This window comes from Triticum aestivum, chromosome 4B (genome assembly GCF_018294505.1).
Source record: "Triticum aestivum cultivar Chinese Spring chromosome 4B, IWGSC CS RefSeq v2.1, whole genome shotgun sequence".
NCBI classification, from domain to species: domain Eukaryota; kingdom Viridiplantae; phylum Streptophyta; class Magnoliopsida; order Poales; family Poaceae; genus Triticum; species Triticum aestivum.
This window is the reverse complement of record NC_057804.1, coordinates 261,062,163-261,072,987: the sequence shown is the minus strand read 5'-3', so window position 1 is coordinate 261,072,987 and position 10,825 is coordinate 261,062,163.

The window sequence follows — 10,825 nt, the reverse complement described above, 5'->3', positions numbered from 1 at the left end:
GACAGGTCATGCAAAGGATAAAGGGGTTCGGCTACCGCAGCAAGTAACAGATGAATCGGTGTTGTCCTAATGCAGTAAAAGAGAGCAGGAGCGAGAGAGTGGGATTTTATCGGAATGAACAAGGGGGTTTTGCTTGCCTGGCACTTCTGAAGATAACATTGAGTCTTCATCAGTGTCAACGATCACATCATCGGTATCACGTCTATCGAGAGGGGACAAATACCGGCAACACAAAAGGGAACACAATCAATGCAATGCACAATATGATGCATGATCATGACATGGCAAAATGAATGTGTTTTGAGCTAATGCAACTAGCAACAGATTAAATGAAGTTGGTTTGAATACAAGATTCAAATTCAAACTCCATATGTGATTATTTAAATGCCCTTTATATGATTTGTGCTAAACAGCATCTATAAGTTGTTCTAACATGCATGAAAATGGTACAGATGGATTCCTTGAATTTTTCTGATAATTTTTCATATATAAATTATTTAATTTGGAGTTACGGTTGAATTACTATGAATTTTTGAAGTTTTGAACATTTTCTGGAATTTCCTGAATAATATAAATCCAGAAATGAATTATGGCGTCAGCACCACGTCACGGTGACGTCAGCAGGGTCAACTGGGCTGGCTCGGGTCAAACCTGACGTGTGGGGGCCACACGTCAGTGACACAGGACCTAATCCCGGTCAAACCCAGCGCTGACTGGGGTTTGACCAGGGGTGGGGCCCACAGTCAGTGGCCTAGGGGGTTGGTTAGTGCGTCATTAGTGGCTAATGACAGCGCCACGTCACTGGCCACCGGAGTTCGGCCGGCGGCGACCCGAAACGCGGCGGATGTTCACCGGGGTTGCGCTACGGGCGGCGGCTGGACGCGCGAAGGCCACCAGAAGGTAGCCCGTACACGGCCGCACCTAGCTGGCTGCACGAGGGGCCGCGGGGTGGCCGGAGACGACGGCGGCGAGCACTTCCGCGGTGGCCGGAGTTCGGGCGCGAACGGTGGCGAAGCTACGGCGCACTAGAGGAGAAAACGAGGAGGGCTACGTGCTCCTGGGGGTTCACCGAGCACGGTGACGTGCTCAGGCGCGGGCTGCGGTGGCCCTGGCCACGGCGGCGCCATGGCCGGCGGCGATGGGGTTTCGGTCTTGGTGGATAACCTAGCTACGGCGCGCGAACGACGAAACAGAGAGGGGGAAACGGACGGAGAGCTCACGTAGACCCTGTAGAGGTGGACGGCGAGCTTGAGGGAGGCCGGACGGGGACGAATTTGACGGCGGCGATCCGCGGTGGCCGAGGAGGGGAACGGCGAAGCTGGCCCCATCCAGGGCTTCCGGCGCCTTCCGTCTTGGTGAGGAGGAAGAGGGAGGACCGGCGGAGCTTTGGGAGGCGTCGGGGAGGCGAGGCGGTGGTTGTGGCCGCGGCGAACGGCGTCGGTGGCGACGGGTCCGTTCGGGCGAGTGAGGGAGAGAGGAAGCAGAGGAGGGGGGGGAGAGTTCGGGAGGGTGAGGGAGTTCCAGGGGGGTGGCGTGGCACGCATGGAGGCGTCCGGGGTGTCGAGGTGGAGCGGCAAGCAGGAGGTGGCCGGGGCGTGCGCCGGCGTGCGTCGGCCACGCGCCTGTGCCTACTGGCGCGAGGAGGAAGGCGACAGGGGGGGGGGAAGTGGAGATGGGCTGGGCCGTGCTGCTGGGCCAGGTGGGCTACCAGGTGAGCGCCAGGTAGTCCTTCTCTCTCTTTCTATTTCTGTTTTTATTTATCTATTTTGTTCTGTGTTGTTTTAGTTTAGTAAAATACTAAACCATTTTATAAAATCCTGAAAATAGTTATGTGGCTAGAGTTAAAATATACCAAACCACATAAAATGTTCCAGTAATTATTGGACATATATTATTTATATATCAAATATATATCCAATGCAAATAGCTATTTATTTAATTCAAAGGCCCAAAATAATTAACTCTGAGATACCAAAAATATTGTTTTGAGTTTTACCTCTTTGCAATATTTTCAGAGACTAAGAGGAACATTTTCTTGGACTTCTTTGAGGAGATTTTAATGTTGATCATTTTTAGAAGGTTTCTGAGGCTTTGAAAATTCCTCAATTCAAATTTCATTTGAATTAAAACATGATGCTCACATGAGGTCTAGCCTAGTGCATAACAGGACCAGGGATGTGACATCGCCGCAGCGTGCTCTCTCTCCCGTCCTTCCTTCATCGTCTTCCTCCTCGCCATCCTCTCCACCGAACGGGGCGTGGCGGGCGGAGTGCTCAGATTTGACGGCGGCTTGCGGGTGGTTCTCCTCGCCGGGGAATCGCTGGTGCTCCTCGCCGCCGGAGGTATGCTCTCCCTCCACTTCTACGTGCTTCTCCTCCCTTTCTCTATCTCGCGGGGCGCGGATGGTGCCAAAATGCGAGGGGAATGCTCTCTAGGGTTCGGGAACGGCGCGAACTACCCCCGCTTATCTTCGATTTTGGTCACGTTGAGTTCCGCTCTCCCATCTCGCAGCACGCGCCCAACGGTGGTCGGGATCTACAAGGTGGCCTGAAATCCCTCGCCACAGCGAGTTCTCTCCCCATTCCGTCTTTGTCTTCCTCCTCGCCATCCTCTCCACCGAACGGGGCGTCGCGGCGGAGAGCTCAGGTTGGCGACGGCTTGCGGGTGGTTCTCCTCGCGAGGGAATCGTTGGAGGCGTAGTTCACGGCATGGGGGTGGCTGGACAGGGTCAACGTGTAGTCCCCGTTTGCGCGATTTTAGGGGCGATTTGGCTGTTTACTTCATGTTCCGTTCAATTTTTGCAGAGATTTGAGATCTGTTCACGATTCTTAGTTATTCTGTAAGTTGTATTAGATGTGCGCAATGTTGTGTGCAATGCATTGGCTGATTTCGTAGTTGGTGTTCAGAGATTTAAGTGGTTAGTTGCACAAAATTCTCCTCAGTTGGCTACGTCCATATAGTACTTGGCTGTCCATATGCTCTGTAGTTGCAGCAGTTGTTTTGGTCAGTTGGCTCACTGTTTTTGTGTGCAATGCATTGGCTGATTTCGTAGTTGGTGTTCAGAGATTTAAGTGGTTAGTTGCAAAAAATTCTCCTCAGTTGGCTGCGTCCATATAGTACTTGGCTGTCCATATGCTCTGCAGTTGCAGCAGTTGTTTTGGTCGGTTGGCTCACTGTTTTTGTACTAGGTGGTTGTCTATACTGTGTTCAGTTGCACAAGTTGCCTGCTCGGTTGGCTGCATCACTTTTACTAAGTTGGCTATTCATATGTTATACACTTGTGCCAGTTGCTCTACTTAGTTGGTTTTACTTAGTTGCATATGTTATACACTTTTACTAGTTGGCTGTTCCCCCCTCTGCTGTGTGCAACTAGGGACTCTTGTTTGTACAATTTTAGCACCAATGCTTGCCAATTTTCCAATATAATCTACCCAATCCACCAGTGTTGTGGTGGCTGTGGTGGTTTATGTGTTATTCTCCTGCTTTGTGCAACTAGGACCCCTTGATTTGTGCAAATTAGTACCAATGCTTGCCAATTTTCCATTTTAATTTTTCTCAATGTGCAAGTCTTTTGTTGTGGATGTGGTTGTTTTCATGTGTCTCCCTTCATGTTCAACTAGGGACGCTTTTTTCAGAATAAGTTATCTCACTGAGCTTGTTGCCTTTACTTAACTTTTTCTGTCTAGGTATTACTTGTCACAGTTGGCAAGTAATAATTAGGCAGAAAAAAGTTAGTTGGCTTATTTGATGTCCAGTTTGCACAAGGTTTACTGCCCAGTTGGCTGCATGATTGTAGTAGTTGGTTGTCCACATCTTCTAACTATGTTTTTTTTGTTGTATTTCCTTCCGCAGGGCAAAAATGGTTATAATAGGAGGAGATGCGGGTGGCAATGAAGGAGATGTATTTTTATTCACTTTTTTTCTTTTGTTTTTGAGTTGTTTTTCAACTTATGCATGTATGCTAATGTCTTTTTTTCATGTTTTCTTTTGGTTGCTTAATCAGCGTTCTGGAAGTCAACCTCTTCGCCGGAACTCGAAGTGTCCTGCTAATCGCCAGCCACGACCTACGCAGAGTGTTGAGCAGGGAGAGGATGTTGAGGTAAGTGGCATGTTGATGACACAAGTCCATTTTTTTGGTTTTGTTTGGGTCATATAACATTTTTTTATTTTTTCCCATGCTCATGTTTTTTTCTTAGGATGCTGATCAGTTCCATGTTGTAAAGCTGACTAGACGTGCAGCACTTGGCAAGGGAGCTGAGTCATCTTCTAGGGTAAGTAAAATCTCAAATATAAGTGTTTTTTCTCGCCTTTTTAGATAGTGATGAAATTATGCAGCAGTTCGGAACACTATTTTTTGTTTTTAGTCTGTCAATAACAACCTTTTGTAGTTGACATCTCTAGTCATTTTGATTTAAATACAGTTGACATTAGTTGGCATTAGTTGGCATCTTGTAGTTCACTAGTTGGCATCTTTTCATAGTTGACATCAGTGGCCATTTTTTTGTGCAGGCAGCAGTTGCTGGAGAAGCTGTCGCATCTTCCACGCAGATGCTGAGGTATGTGGGTTTTTTGTGTGTTTTTATGAGCTATTTGAATAGTTCTTTGCAAACCTTTTTTTAGTTACTGTTTTTCTTGTGTTGCAATATCATTTCTTATTGTTGCACATACACTAGAACTTTTTGTAGCTGCCAGGTCTCGTTCTTTTTTTATTTACTGTTTTATTGTTGCACATTCAGTTGCACAATGGCAGTCTTTGCAGTTGTCCTCATGAGCTTTATTAGTTGCACAAATACATCATATTAGTTGGCATGATCCATTTTATGAATATATAGCTCATTCTAATACTGATCCAAATGATGATTGCTAGTTTTTTTTCATTCTTGTTTTTTCTCTTGTGTTTAATGTTTGTGTAATGCTTTCATTTTCTAATCAACATGGCAGCGGTGAAGGAGTTGAGGTGTCTCCAGGGGAAGATGTGGAGCGACCATCACAAGCAGGCAGGATAAGGGCATCACCAGCGCGCTTTGCAAATTTCAACGCCTCTCTAACTCCACTACAGAAATCATGGCTAGTTTCGAGGTCGGTCGGGGGGCTATTGAACTTATCAGACACACTTCCAGCGGACCTCACTAAGTTCCTGGTGCAGTCCTACCAGCCACAGACCTCTGAAATGGTTTTCCCAGGAAGGGGAAGGATCCGTGTCGATGCTGACAGTGTTCAGAGGGTATTTGATCTCCCAAACAAGGGTCCAAAAGTCAGATATTTAGTTGACAAGGATGCCACTAGGAGATTCAGACAAGCTTTCAACATAACTGGAAAATCTCATCCCCAGATCACTACATGGCTCAAGATGATTGAGCATATGGCTGGAAGAACGGATGACACATTTTTTATGGCCTGGCTTGCGGTTGCCTTCAGTACTTTTCTAGCACCAACCACGGCCTTGAAGCTCAGCCAAAAGTGTTATGGACTTGTGCTAGATCATCAAATGCTAAAGAATACAAACATCTGCCTCTTTGTAGCAGAACACATTAACGAAGCTTTCCGGAACATGGACCAGGAGAAGAAAACTGTTTGCTGCTGCTTGTATCACTTGATGGTTAGTGAAAACGACCACTTTTTTCCATCTGTTCCGGTTCTTTCTGTGCAGTTATAGTTTTCTGAAATTCTCATAACAATAACTGAACTTGGCCTTTTCTTTTGTTTGGGTCTGGTGCAGATACTATACCTTGATGCGCTCGTACATGACATCCCAGTAAGCAACTGCGCGATACGATCGAATGCATGAGATAGTACTCTAATTGCCAAGGTGATCAAGAAGGATACTATCTCTCCTGGTGTGTTCGGCAAATCACAAGTGAGTTCTTTTTTGTTTTTTTCCAACAGTGTCTTCCTTCTATGTTCTTTTGATGTCTGGTCACTCTTTTTGGAAATTGCACAGAAAACTGTCATCAGTTGGCACAACAATGCATGTAGTTGCACAGATTATAGCTTTAAGTTTGGCAATCTGCACACATGTTCATTTTAAATTGGCACACCATCTTTTTTAAGTTGCACAGTTTTACTAATCTTGTTGCACAGATGTGTTGCATCAGTTGGTAGGAACTTTTTTTTAGGTGCCATGTGTGTTGCACAGTTTTTGTGTCTTTGTTCAGTTGCATATATGTATAGTTGAATTTGTCTACCCCAGTATCTTGTTTGTAGTTGCACAGGTTGTAATATGTGGTTTCATTCAACACACAAATCTATTTTGATAACCATGTTATTTTCTGTTTCTCTTTTTTTACATCAGCTTAAAGAGGAGTATAGAGGCACGGAGCAGACACCACTGTTTGGTGGAATTTTGCAAGCTGAAGCATTTGTGGCATCCAAGTTATCAATAACATACAATCCGCAGGTTAGTGTTTTGCATACATAAACTTGTATCACTTACCAATATTTTTTCTATTGGCTGGGATGTATGTTCAGTTGGACATGTATAACTTTTGTAGTTGCGAAAATTCAGAATTTAGTTGGCTGTGATGTATGTTCAGTTGCACATATAAGCTTTTGTAGTTGCACATGTTCTTTTGGATAGTCAAAGTGTTCATTTACAACCATTGTCATCAACTTTTGGTAGAAATGCATGGTTTTTTACTTTGTGCCACAGTGCATGTGTAGTTGGCTAGAATCATGTTTTTTAGTTGGCCAGAAAGTGTGTATTAGTCATTTTTGCTTATCACATCATGGTCAGTTACAGACATTTTTACTTTTTATTATTTTTTCTAACTGAATCAGTATTGAATCTTTTTTGTGTTGATGCAGAAAAAGGCAAAAATTGCGAAAGTGGTCAATGAGCTATGCAAGGCTGTAACTGAACAGGTTGGCACCTTCATTGAAGAAGTTGCCAAGATTGATGACGAGGAACCAGATATTGATCCTTACGTACAGCAGCCATCAATGCAAACTGGGGCATCACGCCGTGCTCCAAAAAAAAGAGATGACGGTCAACTATACAAGAAGAAAAAGAATTTGTTGAGGATGATTCAGAAGAAGATGAGGAAATGGGAGCAGCGATAGATGCTAACGACGATGAGGAGACAAATGCGGATGAATCAGAGGAGGAGGACAAGGATGAGGATGACAATGAAGAAGATGCAGAGGAGGAGGAGGATGAGGAGGAAGAGGAGGAGGAGGAGGAGGAGGAGGAGGACAAACAAGAAGAGGACAAAGGAGAGGAGGAGAACAAGGAAGAAGATAGTGATGCAGAGGAGGAGGAATAAGAAGGTGAGGCCAGAGAGGGGGACGGGGACAAAGGGGCAGCAGTTGATGGCAGTGAGAGGGGAGAAGACAAAGGCGCAGCAGCTGATGGCAGTGAGAGGGAAGAAGACGAGGATGAAGAAGACGAGGATGATTATGGTGATGATAAAGGGGGATCCAATGGAGGCAGCGACAACAGCGATGACGATGATGATGACAACGCTCCTGGTTCTGGTGGTACAGGTGGCAACACATCCAGGAGGACTAGCACTCACGCCACCCCTGCGAGCAACAGCAATTCATTGAGTAGCAGGAGCACACTACAGTTGTTGATTGACAAGACTTGCTGGAAAGACAAGGATTTGCCAAAGTCAAAGAAAAATGACGAAGCAGAGTCTCAGGGAAGCATTGATATGTTCAAGCTCTGCAACTTGAAGCCAGCTTTGCCAACCACCTTTCCCATGCCAGATTTCAGCGACAAAGATATGTGTGAGAAGATCAACTTTGCCATTGACAAGAGCCTGTTCTTATCAACTGAAGCTGAAAAGAATCAAATTGACATGGAGGAAGCAGGAAAGGGTCTTGACTGGGTTCATTCAAAGGAAAAATACAAGGAATATTTAAAGCAGCTCCCAGACCTAAGCTCCAGCAAGAGCAAGGTAGCATCCACGGCAAACCCTCACGTGGTCCAGAAGTGTAAAGCAGTTTTAATGAAGAAGAATCTGCAGTTGCCTCAAACCAAGGAGAAGATGGTGAGTGAAGATGCTGAAGTAAATATGGTCAAGGAAGCTGTGCTTCAAACTGATATGCCAACAGTAGTGAGCAGAGAGCCAACCAATATCAGAGAAGTTCAACAGATCAAGGGGAAGACTCCCCTTTCAACAGTCCCACCAAAACCACCTAAGCAGAAGATTGTCAAGTTTGCCAGGGGCGCAAAGGGGGAACAGGCCACAAAAGATTTGGGGTTCAGAGACGAGAGAGAGCTGCGAGCCGCAGCCATTGATGCAGGGGTGCCAAGTTCTGCCAGGTTGCTGCCAACTCAGACTAGAAAGATGCCAACTACAGATACCAGTGTGCCAACTGATGTGTCAGTTAGCAGTATGGTCATAGTCAAAACCACCACAGCTGGTCAGGAAGGCACCACTGCAACTGCAAGTCCCAAGGTGCCTACTGATAGAGATGCTTCAATGCCAAACACAAAAGGAGGTGATCCAACTATCAAAGTGCCGTCCCCAAGAGTTGTCTTTCAGCAACCATTAAAACAAGAGGAGGTGTTCGACATTATAAGTAGGTGCAAGCCTTCAAGGCCGCCAACTACAACACTATTGCGAACCAAGTCAGTGAATGATGCACCCATGTTTGTGCCGCAAGGAGATGCCCTGGTCCTTGAACCCTTACGAAGATCAAACTCTTATCATGGTGACGGGTTCTGCGATGCACCATCTTTTGACCTCGGCATAGATGGTGATGCTCCAGCACCTGCTCCAGTAGTAGATACAGCGGAAGCCGGTGTGATTAGCATCGATGAGTGTGAGTTAGACCCAGCAGCTGTGAATGAAGGATGTGATGCTGCTGATGTTGGCAAGGCAATAGCTCAAGAACTAGATATTGGTTCACCAGAGAATTGCCACACCCCGATATGCGCAGAATCAGAACTTGGCATGAGCAGTTCTTCGGGGCCACCTCTTGCACGAAGACAGAGGAGGGTAAGAATGCCCGCAGCATCTCAAAGGTCTCCATTCATCGACTACAACAAGAACAAGACTTTCAGCACCAATGATGTAGTGAACAAGCTTTACGCTGCCCTCTTGTATTGGGTCAGGCATCACAAAGGAGCAAATGATGGAGCTACCAGGTAAACTAACTCCCCATAGCCTACATACATATCTTTTTCAGTTGCATAGCACCAGCCACTTAGTTGCACAGAAAGCATAGTATGTTGCACAGAACAGGGCTTTTAGTTGCACACTGTTCTTTTTTCATTTTCATGCACATTTTTTTTGCTACTGTGACCCTTCGAGCTAACTTGTCTTTTTATTGCTTTCAAAAAAAATCAGCCCTGAGATAATTAGGTATGGTGCTTTCTACATTTCTTTAAAGGAGTTAGTTGATTCGATGAAGCCGGTTCAATGGTTGACAAAAATTGTTATTGAGACTGGAATCTTACACATCATGGATAACTTACCAGAAGGGTCAAAGAAGGTTGTTATGCCACTGAGGTTTTATGTAAGTTTTTCCAAAACCTTCTTTTTACCCTCATCTTTGTTCTGTAGCACTTTTCGTTGACCATTTGAGGGAGGCCTTTCACCTACTAAGGAGTTTTGAGCCATGTTTTATAATCTTTGCAGATAAAATTACAGCAAGGGATCCACAATGTGGATGAGATGAACAAGAAGTTTGATTACAAGAACCGTCTCGACAAGAAAGACTTGCTGAGTGTTGTGCCCACATCATCAATCTTTTTTTAGTTGGCACCCACAGCATGTCCAGTTGCACATGACACATCTGTTAGTTGGCAGATACTTGTTGCAACCCGTTTTTAACTTGACAAAGTCTTTTTACTGTTTTTCTTAGCTACATCTTGTATTTGTGTCTGAAATCGTTCACGCTTGCAGGTCATGCTGCCAGTGCTCGAGTGCGCAGATGTAACCGATAAGGACGGAGGGAGGCATTATTGGGTCTTCAGTGTCAACTTGAGGGACGGACGCTTCGAAGTTCTTGATTCAAGCAGGACACTGGACAACATTGAGCTGATGAACAACGCCTCTACCATTGCGGGGGCAGTACGCCAGCTATGGAGGAAGCATTACCCAAAGTTCAGCATCGAGCACTTCCAGATTATTGACATTGACGTACCAAAGCAGCTTGGCAAGTAAGACAACAAGCATTTCATTCCTTCTCAATCAAATACAATCATTTTGTAGTTTTTAAATTTTTCTACATGTGCAATCTTTAGTATTTTTAAGACACAGTACTAGTCTTCAATCTGTTTTATCATTTTTATGAGTTTCTAATGGATTATCTAGCTAGTTGCAGAGTGGCGCGTAAGTAGTTGCAAAGTGGCACATAATGAGTTGCAGTAGAACACAAGCAGTTGCACAGTAGGACATAAGTAGTTGCACAGAGTGCATTACCTTTATTTGGTTTTAATTTTATGTGACAATTTTTTTTGCCCATTTTTTGCAGTAATGAGTGTGGGTTGTTCGCACTGCTTAACGCCACCGAGTGGAATGGTAGCCAACTGCCCAACTACGACCCCAAGGAAGTACTCAACATCAGGAAGAAGCTGACGTATGATTGGGTCACCAGCGTGCACAACACCGCCCCATGGAGGAAGTTGCTGAGATACGACAAGGAGTAGGTCAGTACTTTTTTTCTGCTCCATGGAGGAAGTTTCTGGTTTGTACAATTTTATTAAGTAGATTTTGTAGTTGCACACTGCTAGTAATTGCGTTTGCAACTCAATATCATCACTTTTGTTGATACATTAGGAGCACTGTATATACAATTGTTCAACAACTAAATATTTAACCAGTTGCCAACAAAGGCATAAATAGCAACTTTTTTTACACAGTGCATGAACTAA